Raw genomic sequence first — 17,055 nt, 5'->3', positions numbered from 1 at the left:
CCCCCTCTCTCTCCCCCACCCCCCTCTCCACTCCCCTCACCCCCTCTCTCTCCCCCTCCTCTCTCTCCCTCCCCCCTCTCTCTATCTGCCTCCCCCCATCTCTCTCTCTCTCCCCCTCTCTCTCTCTCCCTCACCCCCCTCTCTCTCTCCCTCCCCCCCTCTCTCTCTCTCTCCCCCCTCTCTCTCTCTCCCTCCCCCCGTCTCTCTCTCTCCCTCCCCCTCTCTCTCTCTCCCTCCCCCCTCTCTCTCTCTCCCTCCCCCCCTCTATCTCTCTCCCTTCCCCCCCTCTCTCTCTCCCTCCCCCCTCTCTCTCTCTCCCTCCCCCCTCTCTCTCTCTCCCTCCCCCCCTCTCTCTCTCTCTCCCTCCCCCCCTCTCTCTCTCTCCCTCCCCCCTCTCTCTCTCTCTCCCTCCCCCCCTCTCTCTCTCTCTCTCTCCCTCCCCCCCTCTCTCTCTCTCTCCCTCCCCCCCTCTCTCTCTCTCCCTCCCCCCCTCTCTCTCTCTCCCTCCCTCCCCCCTCTCTCTCTCTCTCCCTCCCCCCCCCTCTCTCTCTCTCCCTCCCCCCCTGTCTCTCTCTCTCCCCCTGTCTCTCTCTCTCCCCCTCCCTGTCTCTCTCTCCCTCCCCCCTCTCTCTCTCTCTCCCTTCCCCCCTCTCTCTCTCTCTCTCTCCCTCCCCCCTCTCTCTCTCCCTCCCCCCCTCTCCCTCCCCTCTCTCTCTCTCTCCCTTCCCCCCTCTCTCTCTCCCTCCCCCCCCTCTCTCTCTCCCTCCCCCCCTCTCTCTCTCTCCCTCCTCCCCTCTCTCTCTCTCCCTCCCCCCTCTCTCTCTCTGCCTCCCCCCTCTCTCTCTCTCCCTCCCCCCTCTCCCCCTCCCGCTCAGCGGCACGAACGGCTGCAGAATTCTCCCTGGCTGAAGCACTTTCACACAGGTAGGAAGATGGTTTATTTAATCTTTTCTTGGCTTATAAATGTTTATTCAGGTTGGACTTATTTGTATAATATTTGTAGAAGTATAAATAAGGATTTGTTGTCCAATTTAATGAGTTCTCTCCCCCCACACCTCGTTCTGGACGCCTAATTTGTAACCTGCGCCTGATTTTTTAATGTGTAGAACAGGTTTTTTCAGTTCTACAAAAATCTTCACTGGCTCCATTCTACTTTAGTTTGGAGTACATTTTCACTGTAGAAACTTTCAAATCAGGCGTCAGTGGCCGGACACGCCCCCTTTTGAAGGAAAAATTCTGTTCTAAACTAGAACTGTTCTACCTGACTAGAACTGCAGAAAAAAAAATGTGGAGAATTGCGATTTCTAAAATAGTCCGTTCTCCACCAGTTGCTCCTAAAAATCAGGCGCGAATCATGTGGAAACTTGGGCCCTATATGTCACTATTTAGTCACCAGCTGTCGGCTGAAACTCTTACATCCTATATTCATCTAAACATTCTTATCCTATTCTACTCGTTTCACTCCTTCCATACATGTGGTTTCTTTTCAGTCGTAGTGACCTGAAATCATTGCACGCAATCTACACTATGCTAGATTCTTACTAAACATATTTTAGCTCATATCGTATTATTTATATACATCTGCCAGGTTAATTCCTGTCCTTCTCCTTCCTTCTCTGGCCTCCGGGTTTCCAACTCAGACCGGAGGTGGGTCTGAGTCCCACACTATTGGGGGAACGTCCCCTCCGGTGCTATAGCACACCACTCCTTTGGAGGTGGCTGCATGGTTCATTTCATCCCCAGGGGGTTCTACCTGGTCGAGGGCCATGGGCTGGGGACGCCCAATTGGTGACTGGTCCACCCCTATCTCTTCCATAGGTCCCTCGTCGCCCGAGGCTACCGGCTGGAGGTCCCTGCCCGCGGGCTGGTCCCTGATCTTAGGTACCCCTTTGCAGCTGGCCCCTCTCCCGGGGCTGAACCACTTAAATTGGGGTGCTGGTGACCACGGTGTTTTAGGCCATGGCATGCGGAGAGTCCTTCCCAAGGCTCTGACTACTGGGGATGCGTCCGAGTCCCAAATGATTGGGGGGACTAGCCCCTTCAGTGACACAGTCCACCGCCCTCTCGGTGCAGACTGTGGTCTGCCACACCCCCTGTGGGATTTCCACAGTCGGGGGCTGCTGGCTGAGGGTCCCTGCCTTTAGCACGGTTCCCTGTTTCTGGCTGTCCCTTGCGCTTAGCTGCTATCCCGGGGTTGAAAAGTTTGCACTAGTCTCTGTGGAACCACTTTGTATGGCGGGGCATTTTCACGGCATAGACCTTGTTGACAATGTGGTACGATCCCATGTACAGTGCCTCAAAAACCCCTACTCGAGCGTAGTTCCTTACCATGACCTGGTCCCCTACCTTCCATTTGTGGTGTTTGCGGGGTTCTAGCAATATTCCGTTCCTCCGATGCTGTTTTCCCATGTCGTTAGCAGCCTGCCAGTGAATTTGTTTAAGATGTTCAAACAGGTTCCTGACAAAGCTGTCCCAGCCCGCTTCCCTGAGCTGACCTTCCGTGAGTACCGGGGCTACTACATGGGTAGGGGTTCGCATGGCTCTGCCGGTCATGAGCTCGTGCGGGGAGTACCCCATGCTCTTTGACTGGCTGGCCCGGATTCCCATGAGGACCAGTGGCAGGACCTCTCCCCACCTCTTGGTGAGTCCCCTGTTTCTTTACGCAACCTTTCTTTTATAGTGCGGTTTAAACGCTCCACAGGCCCGGATGACTGCGGGTTGTGGGCGACATGCCATTTCCCTTTGATGCCTAGCACCTTAAGGATCTCCTGCATCACCTGCCCGGTGAAGTGACTCCCTTGGTCGGACTCCATGTACTGGGGTAGTCCCCATCGGGAGAACACTTCCCTGACCAGGATCCTAGCTGTTCCCAGGGCAGTGGCTGTTCGGCATGGGAAGGCTTCCACCCATTTGGTGAATACGTCCACCAATACGAGGCAGTACTTGTAGCCTCGCTGGGCAGTAGGTAGAGGCCCGATGTAATCAACCTGGATCGACTGCCAGGGTCCCTCCACTCTCCTGATATGTCCCACAGACATCTTCCTTTTCTGGGGGTCAGGGTTGTTGGCAGCACACACCAGACAGTTGGCGCAGAACTCACAGATGTCTTCCCTAAGTCCCAGCCACCACCACGTTGCTTGTTCCACCCGTTGCCAAGTGACCTCAGGTCCGGGGTGTACTGCTCCTAGACCCTCGTGGGCCAGCTGGAGAAATTCTCTCCGGTGTTGTTGTGGCACTAGCCATTGCTCCCCCCTGAACAGCATGCCTTCTTTAATGGCAATAGCTGCGGTGCCGTACGGGCTGTCTACCCTTTCCCCTTTGGCTAGCGTGTTCAGGACAGTTTTGAGGACGGGGTCTTGGGTCTGAACTGTTTTCAGGTCCGGGGCAATGCTACCCCTGCCGTCCCTGTCATCCCAATCCTGCCCTTGACTGCTGCGATGGGGCCTGGGTTGTACGGGTCCCAGAGCTTGCCCATGTGGACACCCTGCTTGGCCAACATGTCAGCCTGCTGGTTTCCCTCGCTACAGGGTTCAGTGGTAGAATGTGCCTTTACTTTATGTATATACACCTTTCCTTCCTCCCCCATGGCTGTCATGATCTTTTTCAGTAAAGTCTTAATTGCCAGGGGTCTCCCGTCTACAGATGTGTATCCGCGAAGGAACAGATAGCCAGATACTCCGTACACGAATTGCATGCGAACATACTGTCCAAGCAAATCGTGAATGGGGTAGGGAATTCTTCGGGGTGTGTGACCACGTACACCCACCGCTGACAGATCAGTGTGCTGGGCACTCATAGTACTGGGGAGTTTAATCGCCAGGGCAATGCCTGCCTCTGGGCCATACACTCCACAGCCTGTGAGTCGTTTGCCCGCAGATACCGTGCTTGAACTGTCACATAGATCTCTCGGCCTGTGGGGTGTAACCCAGCCCGAAAGCCTATGTTAATTTCCCGTACCCCATCTACGGAACACCGGTGGGCTGTCCCTGGATAGATCATGTTGGCTGCGAGCCTTGGCTCATAGAGACCCTTTACCCTTAAGTCCATCTGAGAGAGGAGTAGGGTGCAGCGAGCAATGCGGGCACTGCTCACCATCCGGTCCTTGATTCTCCTGCCCAGAAACATTTCGGTGGGCATATGGTGGGTAAGGATTGTGATAGGGGACTCACCTGTGAAGATCAGTGATTTTTTCACAGCCCAGTGAGTGGCTAGGAGGTGCCGCTCACAGTTGGAGTATCCCTTTTCCACGTCCGTGAATATCCTGGATGTCATGTATGTAACCACAATGTAACACCACTGTATTACTGTATACACTCAACCTAGATGCACACCTTGACCACAAGGGGTGAACTTCTGGGAGACACTCCTTACCTGATCACACGGGTATAAAAAGGGAGGTCCCACGCAGGGTCATCGTCTTTGGAGTCCTGTGAATAGAGTTAAGGTCACAGAGTGACCTTGTCCCCAGAGTGTGTCTCATGTGGTTTCATGCTGGAGAGTAAGGACTTTACATTGGTGACGAAAAACGGGAATTCACAGCCCATGAGAATGGCCACCAGTAGCACAGAGGAACTGTACTGTGTTGGGGAAGACTGGGATGATTTTGTCGAGAGGCTTCAGCAAAGCTTCATTACGAAAGAATGGCTGGGGGCTGCAGTGGCCAACAAGCGAACGGCTCATCGTTTGACCAGCTGCGGACCAAAGACTGAGGCGCTCATGAAGGACTTACTAGCACCCAAAAAGCCGGCGGACAAAACCTTTGAAGAACTTAGCAAATTGATCGGGGAGCACCTCAAACCGGCGAGTAGCATACATATGACCCGACACAGATTCTACAGCCACCAACATCGTGAAGGACAGAGCATACCGGATTTCGTAGCGGACCTCCGGCGTTTGATCAGCCTCTGTAAGTTCACAGATGCCTGCAGGGGGGAGATGCTAAGTGACTTCTTTATCGAGGGCATCGGTCACGCGGGAATTTTCCGCAAATTAATTGAGACCTTGGAAGCGGCGGCGTTGATGGCTCAAACTTTCATGGAGGGGGAGGAAGAGATGAAAATAATATACACTCGCAATTCTGCCTCTAACGCGGCGATGGATCAGGGAGTCAACATCATCAATGCGACTCAGCACCCCACAGGCAGGCAGGGGCAATCCGACAGTCCCCAGGCAGCTATAGACCCCAGAGTAGGACTTCAACAGAGACAATGGCAGGCTGAACGGACATTCACGCCATCACAGTGGACAATGCGGCCCGGGATGGAGCCATTGACACCCACTAATAGGGTACTTAAGAGCAGTCAAAGGGACAGTCAGCACGGAATGCCTGGCCATTGTCCCTTTGTTCCCAACAATGGAAACTTTAACTCATGCTGGAGGTGTGGGGGAAATCACTCAGCTAGATCTTGCAGATTTCAACAGTTTGTCTGCAGGAACTGCAATCTCGGAGGCCACTTAGCTCGAATGTGCAGGAAACCTACAACCAGACTAATATATGAGGCGGATGGACTAGAAGAGGGTTCTTTGAGGCAGGATGACTTTTGGGGCAAATCGATGGACGCCGAGGTTCAGCGGATCCATATGGCGAATATTCACAATTCATACACCAGAACGCCACCTATAATGATGAGAGTTTTATTAAATGGTATCCCTGTATGCATGGAGCTGGACACTGGGGCCAGCCAGTCACTCATGGGAGTTCAGCAATTTGAGAAGCTATGGCCACTTAAAGCCAGTAGTCCCAAATTAGCATGTATTGAGACACAATTACCGACTTACACTAAAGAAATCATTCCGGTGCTCGGCAGTGCAATGCTGGCTGTCACACACAATGGGTTAGTGAAATGGCAGCCGCTCTGGATTGTCCCGGGCAATGGTCCCGCACTGCTGGGAAAGAGCTAGTTAGCCGAGATGAACTGGAAATGGGGGGATGTTCACGCAATGTCATCTGTGGAGCGAAGTTCATGCTCACAACAATTCAATTCACTATTCAAACCTGGCGGCGGGACTTTCAAAGGTACTAAAGTAGTGATACACATCACCCCGGACTCCAGGCCAGTGCACCACAAAGCCAGAACGGTGCCATATGTGATGCGGGAAAAGATCGAGAGCAAATTGGACTGGCTGTTAAGCGAGGGCATCATCTCGCCTGTTGAATTCAGCAACTGGGTGAGCCCCATCATTCCCGTCCTAAAAGCGGATGGCTCTGTCAGGATCTATGGCGACTATAAGGCCACCATCAATCGGGTGTCCCTACAAGATCAATACACACTCCCGAGAGCGGAGGACCTTTTTGCCACGCTGGCAGGCGGCAAGCTGTTCACCAAGTTCGACCTTACTTCAGCCTATATGACCCAGGAACTGGACGGCGAATCTAAACTACTGACCACCATCACCACGCACAAGGGACTGTTTGTTTATAACAGGTGCCCGTTTGGCATTCGATCAGCGGCCGCGATTTTTCAACGAAACATGGAAAGCCTGCTGAAATCCATTCCTAGAACGATTGTATTCCAGGACGACACCCTCATCACGGGTTGAGACACCGAGGAACACCTCCACAACCTGGAGGAGGTGCTATGCTGACTGGATCGTGTAGGCCTATGACTCAAGATGTCTAAATGTGTGTTCTTAGCTCCTGAGGTTGAGTTTCTGGGCAGGAGGGTTGCTGCAGATGGGATTTGGCCCACCGAATCCAAAACAGAGGCGATTCGACGAGCACCCAGACCTTGCAACACATCGGAGTTGCGGTCATTTCTGGGACTGTTAAACTATTTTGGGAACTTTCTGCCGAACTTGAGCACATTGTTGGAGCTGCTACACGTGCTCCTGCATAAGGGTTGCGATTGGTTTTGGGGGGACTGTCAGGAACGGGCATTTGATCGGGCGCAAAACCTACTTTGTTCAAACAAGTTGTTGACCCTGTATGACCCCTGTAAAAAATTAGTTCTGACATGTGATGCATCGTCCTATGGGGTTGGGTGCGTGTTGCAGCAGGGCAATACTGAGGGCCAGCTACAACCTGTGGCTTATGCCTCCATGTTGCTCTCTCAAGCAGAACGGGGATATGGGATGGTCGAGCAGGAAGCGCTTGCATGTGTCTATGATGTAAAAAAAATCCATCAGAACCTCTTTGGTAGGAAATTTGAATTAAAGACGAACCACAAGCCATTAACATCATTAACATCCCTGTTGTCAGACAGCAAGGCTGTCAATGCCAACGCATCAGCTCGCATACATAAGAACATAAGAACATAAGAATTAGGAACAGGAGTAGGCCATCTAGCCCCTCGAGCCTGCTCCGCCATTCAATAAGATCATGGCTGATCTGGTCGTGGACTCAGCTCCACTTACCCGCCCTCTCCCCGTAACCCTTAATTCCCTTATTGGTTAAAAATCTATCTATCTTCGACTTGAAAACATTCAATGAGCTAGCCTCAACTGCTTCCTTGGGCAGAGAATTCCACAGATTCACAACCCTCTGGGAGAAGAAATTCTTTCTCAACTCGGTTTTAAATTGGCTCCTCCGTATTTTGAGGCTGTGCCCCCTAGTTCTAGTCTCCCCGACCAATGGAAACAACCTCTCTGCCTCTATCTTGTCTATCCCTTTCATGATTTTAAATGTTTCTATAAGATCACCCCTCATCCTTCTGAACTCCAAGAAGTAAAGACCCAGTCTACTCAATCTATCATCATAAGGTAACCCCATCATTTCTGGAATCAGCCTAGTGAATCGTCTCTGTACCCCTTCCAAAGCTAGTATATCCTTCCTTAAGTAAGGTGACCAAAACTGCACGCAGTACTCCAGGTGCGGCCTTACCAATACCTTATACAGTTGCAGCAAGACCTCCCTGCTTTTGTACTCCATCCCTCTCGCAATGAAGGCCAACATTCCATTTGCCTTCCTGATTACCTGCTGCACCTGCAAACTAACCTTTTGGGATTTATGCACAAGGACCCCCAGGTCCCTCTGCACTACAGCATGTTGTAATTTCTCCCCATTCAAATAATATTCCCTTTTACTGTTTTTTTTCCCAAGGTGGATGACCTCACACTTTCCAACATTGTATTCCATCTGCCAAACCTTAGCCCATTCGCTTAACCTATCCAAATCTCCTTGCAGTCTCTCTGAGTCCTCTACACAACCCGCTTTCCCACTAATCTTAGTGTCATCTGCAAATTTTGTTGCATTACACTCTGTCCCCTCTTCTAGGTCATATATGTATATTGTAAACAGTTGTGGTCCCAGCACTGATCCCTGTGGCACACCATTAACCACTGATTTCCAACCGGAAAAGGACTCATTTATCCCGACTCTGCTTTCTGTTCGCCAGCCAATTCTCTATCCATGCTAATACATTTCCTCTGACTCCGCGTACCTTTATCTTCTGCAGTAACCTTTTGTGTGGCACCTTATCGAATACCTTTTGGAAATCTAAATACACCACATCCATCGGTACACCTCTATCCACCATGCTCGTTATATCCTCAAAGAATTCCAGTAAGTTAGTTAAACATGATTTCCCCTTCATGAATCCATGTTGCGTCTGCTTGATTGCACTATTCCTATCCAGATGTCCCGCTATTTCTTCCTTAATGATAGTTTCAAGCATTTTCCCCACTACAGATGTTAAACTAACCGGCCTATAGTTACCTGCCTTTTGCCTGCCCCCTTTTTTAAACAGAGGCGTTACATTAGCTACTTTCCAATCCGCTGGTACCTCCCCAGAATCCAGAGAATTTTGGTAGATTATAACGAATGCATCTGCTATAACTTCCGCCATCTCTTTTAATACCCTGGGATGCATTTCATCAGGACCAGGGGACTTGTCTACCTTGAGTCCCATTAGCCTGTCCAGCACTACCCCCCTAGTGATAGTGATTGTCTCAAGGTCCTCCCTTCCCACATTCCTGTGGCCTGGGCTCTCACGCTGGCTGCTTATGGCTACTCCATCCAGCACCGGCCCGGCACTAAAAATAGCATTGACGCGCTCAGCAGGCTTCCACTGGCCACCACTGAGGGGGCAGCAGAGCAAAGCGGCGAGATGGTCATGGCTGTCGATGCCTTTGACAGCGCAGGCTCCCCCATCACAGCCCGCCAGGTCAAAATCTGGACAAACAGAGATCCCCTCCTATCCCTGAGTAAGAAATATGTCCTGACTGGGGATTGGGCGCCCGCACACGGAGCATGCCCTGAGGAGGTCAGACCGTTACATAGATGGGTGGATGAGTTCTCCATCCAAGCCGACTGCCTACTATGGGATAATTATGCCCCAGAAGGACAGGGAGGCATTCATCGGGGAACTCCACAGCGAGCAACTAGGCATTGTGCTGATGAAGGCTATTGCCCAGTCACACGTTTGGTGGCCTGGAATTGATTCAGACCTGGACCACTGTGTTCGCAGATGCACGACGTGTGCCCAGCTGGGTAATGCCCCCAGGGAGGCCCCGTTCAGTCCGTGGCCCTGGCCCACCAGGCCATGGTCACGCATTCATGTTGACTACGCGGGCCCGTTCATGGGTAAGATGTTCCTTATTGTGGTAGATGCATACTCGAAATGAATCGAGTGCATCATTCTGAATTCATGCACGTCATCCACCACCGTGGAAAGCCTACGTGCCATCTTTGCAACCCATGGCTTGGCGGACATCCTGGTTAGTGATAATGGCCCATGTTTCACAAGCTACGAATTCCGAGAGTTTATGTCGGGCAATGGCATCAACCACGTCAGGACTGCACTGTTCAAGCCGGCCTCCAATGGCCAGGCGGAACGTGCGGTCCAAATCATTAAGCAAGGTATTCTCAGAATTCAAGGACCCTCCCTACAATGCCGCCTATTGCATCTCCTGCTGGCCTATAGATCCCACCGCACTCACTCACGGGGTTCCCCACCGCAGAACTACTAATAAAACGGACACTCAAAACTCGGTTGTCCCTCATTCACCCAGTCCTGACCAACATAGTTGAGGGCAAGCGCAAGTCACAAAACGAGTACCATGACCATAATTCGAGGGGGAGATGTATAGAAATAAATTATCCTGTATTCATCCTCAATCACGCCATGGAGCCCAAATGGCTTGAGGGCACTGTAATTGACAAAGAGGGGAATAGGGTCATCATGGTAAAACTCAACAATGGTCAGATATGCTGAAAGCATCTGGACCAAGTGAAAAAAAGGTTCAGCATCGACACGGGGGAACCTGAAAAAGACCATGAGATGGAGCTCACAACACCGCCAGTGAACGAGCAACAAGAGCAATCAGAAGAATGCACAGTTCCTGCGGTCAGCCCGGACAGGCCGGAATCACCACAGGTGACAGACACTCACGTCAGTATCCAACAACCAGAACCCCAACTGCGGCGCTCCGCGAGGGAGTGTAGACCACCTGAAATACTGAACCTATGATCCCAATAAGACTTTGGGGGGGCGGGGGGAGACGTGATGTAATTTATGTAACCACAATGTAACACCACTGTATTACTGTATACACTCAACCTAGATGCACACCTTGACCACTAGGGGTGAACTTGTGGGAGACACTCCTTACCTGATCACACGGGTATAAAAAGGGAGGTCCCACGCAGGGTCATCGTCTTTGGAGTCCTGTGAATAAAGAGTTAAGGTCACAGAGTGACCTTGTCCCCAGAATGTGCCTCGTGTGGTTTCATGCTGTAGAGTAAGGACTTTACACTGGAGGAGTAGACCACTGACCTCAGCCGGCCGTACCGCTCCTGGAGCAGCACTGCGCTTGGACTGTCCCCACTAGCTGCTACTTCCAGGAAAAACTCTTTACACAATCAATAGCCCCTCGAGCTGGCGCGGTCTGAAGGTCTTTCTTGAGTTGGATAAATGCTGCCTCGCAACATTCATCCCAATCTCACTCCACTCCCTTGTGTAAGAGTCAGAGCAGAGGGGCTGCTGTGGCTGCATAATCCTCAATGAAATCTCTGCAGTACCCAGTTAGCCCTAGAAAAGATCTTACTCCTGTTACTTTGTTGGGGGCTGGTAACCTCTGCACTGTTTCCCTTCTCGTTGTGCGAGGCCCCTTGGGGAAGAGTGACCATAATATGGTGGAATTCTGCATTAGGATGGAGAATGAAACAGTTAATTCAGAGACCATGGTCCAGAACTTAAAGAAGGCTAACTTTGAAGGTATGAGGCATGAATTGGCTGGGATGGATTGGCGAATGATACTTAAGGGGTTGACTGTGGATGGGCAATGGCAGACATTTAGAGACCGCATGGATGAACTACAACAATTGTACATTCCTGTCTGGCATAGAAATAAAAAAGGGAAGGTGGCTCAACCGTGGCTATCAAGGAAATCAGGGATAGTATTAAAGCCAAGGAAGTGGCATACAAATTGGCCAGAAATAGCAGCGAACCTGGGGACTGGGAGAAATTTAGAACTCAGCAGAGGAGGACAAAGGGTTTGATTAGGGCAGGGAAAATGGAGTATGAGAAGAAGCTTGCAGGGAACATTAAGACGGATTGCAAAAGTTTCTATAGATATGTAAAGAGAAAAAGGTTAGTAAAGACAAACGTAGGACCCCTGCAGTCAGAATCAGGGGAAGTCATAACGGGGAACAAAGAAATGGCGGACCAATTGAACAAGTACTTTGGTTCGGTATTCACGAAGGAGGACACGAACAACCTTCCGGTTATAAAAGGGGTCGGGGGGTCTAGTAAGGAGGAGGAACTGAGGGAAATCCTTATTAGCCGGGAAATTGTGTTGGGGAAATTGATGGGATTGAAGGCCGATAAATCCCCAGGGCCTGATGGACTGCATCCCAGAGTACTTAAGGAGGTGGCCTTGGAAATAGTGGATGCGTTGACAGTCATTTTCCAACATTCCATTGACTCTGGATCAGTTCCTATGGAGTGGAGGGTAGCCAATGTAACCCCACTTTTTAAAAAAGGAGGGAGAGAGAAAACAGGGAATTATAGACCGGTCAGCCTGACATCGGTAGTGGGTAAAATGATGGAATCAATTATTAAGGATGTCATAGCAGTGCATTTGGAAAGAGGTGACATGATAGGTCCAAGTCAGCATGGATTTGTGAAAGGGAAATCACGCTTGACAAATCTTGTGGAATTTTTTGAGGATGTTTCCAGTAGAGTGGATAAGGGAGAACCAGTTGATGTGGTATATTTGGACTTTCAGAAGGCGTTCGACAAGGTCCCACACAAGAGATTGATGTGCAAAGTTAGAGCACATGGGATTGGGGGTAGTGTACTGACATGGATTGAGAACTGGTTGTCAGACAGGAAGCAAAGAGTAGGAGTAAATGGGTACTTTTCAGAATGGCAGGCAGTGACTAGTGGGGTACCGCAAGGTTCTGTGCTGGGGCCCCAGCTGTTTACACTGTACATTAATGATTTAGATGAGGGGATTAAATGTAGTATCTCCAAATTTGCGGATGACACTAAGTTGGGTGGCAGTGTGAGCTGCGAGGAGGATGCTGTGAGGCTGCAGAGTGACTTGGATAGGTTAGGTGAGTGGGCAAATGCATGGCAGATGAAGTATAATGTGGATAAATGTGAGGTTATCCACTTTGGTGGTAAAAACAGAGAGACAGACTATTATCTGAATGGTGACAGATTAGGAAAAGGGGAGGTGCAAAGAGACCTGGGTGTCATGGTACATCAGTCATTGAAGGTTGGCATGCAGGTGCAGCAGGCGGTTAAGAAAGCAAATGGCATGTTGGCCTTCATAGCAAGGGGATTTGAGTACAGGGGCAGGGAGGTGTTGCTACAGTTGTACAGGGCATTGGTGAGGCCACACCTGGAGTATTGTGTACAGTTTTGGTCTCCTAACCTGAGGAAGGACATTCTTGCTATTGAGGGAGTGCAGCGAAGGTTCACCAGACTGATTCCCGGGATGGCGGGACTGACCTATCAAGAAAGACTGGATCAACTGGGCTTGTATTCACTGGAGTTCAGAAGAATGAGAGGGGACCTCATAGAAACATATAAAATTCTGACGGGGTTAGACAGGTTAGATGCAGGAAGAATGTTCCCAATGTTGGGGAAGTCCAGAACCAGGGGTCACAGTCTAAGGATAAGGGGTAAGCCATTTAGGACCGAGATGCGGAGGAACTTCTTCACCCAGAGAGTGGTGAACCTGTGGAATTCTCTACCACAGAAAGTTGTTGAGGCCAATTCACTAAATATATTCAAAAAGGAGTTAGATGAGGTCCTTACTGCTAGGGGGATCAAGGGGTATGGCGAGAAAGCAGGAATGGGGTACTGAAGTGGAATGTTCAGCCATGAACTCATTGAATGGCGGTGCAGGCTAGAAGGGCCGAATGGCCTACTCCTGCACCTATTTTCTATGTTTCTATGTTTCTATGTTTCTAACTTTGTCAATGGCTCTTTCTCCAGCGCGCACAGCCAGTCCCAGGAATTTTACTTCCTTCAGGCCGATCTGTGCTTTCTTGGGATTCACTTTAAATTCTTCTTCTTTCAGCAGCTCCAGCAGTTCAGCCAGCAGTGGGCCATGCTCCTCCCCCTCATCAGTGAATAGGAGCAGGTCATCCACATACTGTACCTGTAAAGTCCTTACTCTACCGTATGAAACCACACGAGGCACTTTCTGGGGATGAGGTCACTCTGTGACCTGAACTCTTTATTCACAGGACTCCAAAGACAGTGACCCTGCGTGGGACCTCCCTTTTTATACCTGAGTGATCAGGTGAGGAGTGTCTCCCATAAGTTCACCACTTGTGGTCAAGGTGTGCATCTAGGTTGAGTGTATACAGTAATACAGTGGTGTTACATTGTGGTTACATATATGACATCACCTGCCCCCACAAAGTCTTATTGGAATCAAAGGTTTAGTCTTTCAGGTGATCTACGCTCCCTCGTGGAGCGCCGCATTTGGGGCTCTAGTTGTTGGACACTGACGTGAGTGTCTGTCACCTGTGGTGATTCCGGCCTGTCTGGGCTGACCGCAGGGACTGTGCATTCTTCTGATTGCTCTTGTTGCTCGTTCACTGGCGGTGTGGAGAGCTCCATCTCATGGTCTTCTTCAGGTACTTCCGTGTCGATGCTGAACCTTTTTTTTACTTGGTCCAGATGCTTATAGCATATCTGACCATTGTTGAGTTTTACCACGATGACCCTATTCCCCTCTTTGTCAATTACAGTGCCCTCAAGCCATTTGGGCCCCATGGCGTGATTGAGGATGAATACAGGATCATTTATTTCTATACATCTCCCCCTCGCTTTACGGTCATGGTACTCATTTTGTGACTTGCACTTGCCCTCAACTATGTCAGTCAGGAGTGGGTGAATGAGGGACAACCGAGTTTTGAGTGTCCGTTTCATTAGTAGCTCTGCGGACGGGACCCCCGTGAGCGAGTGCGGTCGGGATCTATAGGCCAGCAGGAGGCACCATAGGCGGCATTGTAGAGAGGGCCCTTGAATCCTGAGCATACCTTGCTTAATGATTTGGACCGCACGTTCCGCCTGGCCATTGGAGGCCGGCTTGAACAGCGCAGTCCTTACGTGGTTGATGCCATTGCCCGACATAAACTCTCGGAATTCGTAGCTTGTGAAACATGGGCCATTATCACTAACCAGGATGTCCGGCAAGCCATGGGTTGCAAAGATGGCACGTAGGCTTTCCACGGTGGTGGATGACGTGCATGAATTCAGAATGATGCACTCGATTCATTTCGAATATGCATCTACCACAATAAGGAACATCTTACCCATGAACAGGCCCACGTAGTCAACATGAATGCATGACCATGGCCTGGTGGGCCAGGGCCACGGGTGGAGCGGGGCCTTCCTGGGGGCATTACCCAGCTGGGCACACGTCGTGCACCTGCGAACACAGTTTTCCAGGTCTGAATCAATTCCAGGCCACCAAATGTGTGACTGGGCAATGGCCTTCATTAGCACAATGCCTGGGTGCTCGCTGTGGAGTTCCCTGATGAATGTCTCCCTGCCCTTCTGAGACATAACTACCCGGCTGGCCCATAGTAGCCATCGGCTTGGATGGAGAGCTCATCCATCCGTCTGTGTAAACGTCTGACCTCCTCAGGGCATGCTCCGTGTGCGGGCGCCCAGTCCCCAGTCAGGACACATTTCTTAATCAGGGATAGGAGGGGATTTCTGTTTGGCCAGATTTTGATCTGGCGGGCTTTGATGGGGGAGCCTGCGCTGTCAAAGGCATCGACAGCCATAACCATCTCGGCGCTTTGCTCTGCTGCCCCCTCAGTGGTGGCCAGTGGAAGCCTGCTGAGCGCGTCAGCGCAATTTTCAGTGCCGGGCCGGTGCCGGATGGAGTAGTCATAAGCAGCCAGCGTGAGAGCCCATCGCTGTATGCAAGCTGATGCATTGGCATTGACAGCCTTGCTGTCTGACAACAGGGATGTTAATGGCTTGTGGTCCGTCTCTAATTTAAACTTCCTACCAAAGATTTACTGATGCATTTTTTTTATACCGTAGACACATGCAAGCGCTTCCTTCTCGACCATCCCATATCCCCGTTCTGCTTGAGAGAGCGACCTGGAAGCATAAGCCACAGGTTGTAGCTGAGCTTCAGCATTGCCCTGCTGCAACACGCACCCAACCCATAGGACGATGCATCACATGTCAGAACTAATTTTTAACAGGGGTCGTACAGAGTCAACAACTTGTTTGAACAAAGTAGGTTTTGCGCCCGATCAAATGCCCGTTCCTGACAGTCCCCCCAAAACCAATTGGAACCCTTTCGCAGGAGCACGTGTAATGGCTCCAACAACGTGCTCAAGTTCGGCAGAAAGTTCCCGAAATAGTTCAACAGTCCCAGGAATGACCGCAACTCCGATGTGTTGCAAGGCCCGGGTGCTCGTCGAATCGCCTTTGTTTTGGATTCGGTGTGCCGAATCCATCTGCAGCAACCCTCCTGCCCAGAAACTCAACCTCAGGAGCTAAGAACACTTATTTAGACTTCTTGAGTCAAAGGCCTACCCGGTCCAGTCAGCGCAGCACCTCCTCCAGGTTGTGGAGGTGTTCCTCGGTGTCTCGACCCGTGATGAGGATGTCGTCCTGGAATACGATCGTTCCAGGAATGGATTTAAGCAGCTTTCCATGTTTCGTTGAAAAACCGCAGCCACTGATCGAATGCCAAATGGGCACCTGTTATAAACAAACAATCCCTTTGGCGTGGTGATGGTGGTCAGTAGTTTTAGATTTGTCGGCCAGTTCCTGAGTCATATAGGCTGAAGTGAGGTCCAACTTGGTGAACAGCTTGCCGCCTGCCAGTGTGGCAAAAAGGTCCTCTGCTCTCGGGCGTGGGTATTGGTCTTGTAGGGACACCCGATTGATGGTGGCCTTGTAGTCGCCACAAATCCTGACAGAGCCATCCGCTTTTAGTACGGGAACGATGGGGCTCGCCCAGTCGCTGAATTCAACAGGCGAGATGATGCCCTCTCTCAACAGCTGGTCCAGTTCGCTCTCGATCTTTTCCCGCATCACATACGGCACCGCTCTGGCTTTGTGGTACACTGGCCTGGCGTCCGGGGTGATGTGTATCACTACTTTAGTGCCTTTGAAAGTCCCGACCCCAGGTTGGAATCGTGAATTGAATTGTTGTAGGACTTGTGAGCACGAACTTCGCTCCACATATGACATTGCGTGAACATCCCCCCATTTCCAGTTCATCTCGGCTAACCAGCTCGTCCCGAACAGTGCAGGACCATTGCCCAGGACAATCCAAAGTGGTAGCCGATTCACTAGCCCATTGTGTGTGACAGCCAACATTGCACTGCCGAGCACCGGAAAGATTTATTTCGTGTAAGTCCGTAATTGTGTGTCAATACGTGCTAATTTGGGTCTACTGGCTTTAAGTGGCCATAGCTTCTCAAATTGCTGAACGCCCATGAGTGACTGGCTGGCCCCAGTGTCCAGTTCCATGCGTACAGGGATACCATTTAATAAAACCCTCATCATCATTGGTGGCGTTTTGGTGTATGGACTGTGAATATTTGCCACATGGACCCGCTGCACCTCGGCGTCCATCGATTTGCCCCAAAGGTCATCCTGCCTTAAAGAACCCTCTTCT

This window comes from Pristiophorus japonicus, chromosome 4, assembly GCF_044704955.1.
Source record: "Pristiophorus japonicus isolate sPriJap1 chromosome 4, sPriJap1.hap1, whole genome shotgun sequence".
In the NCBI taxonomy this organism is placed as follows: Eukaryota; Metazoa; Chordata; class Chondrichthyes; family Pristiophoridae; genus Pristiophorus; species Pristiophorus japonicus.
This window is presented reverse-complemented; position numbering follows the sequence as displayed.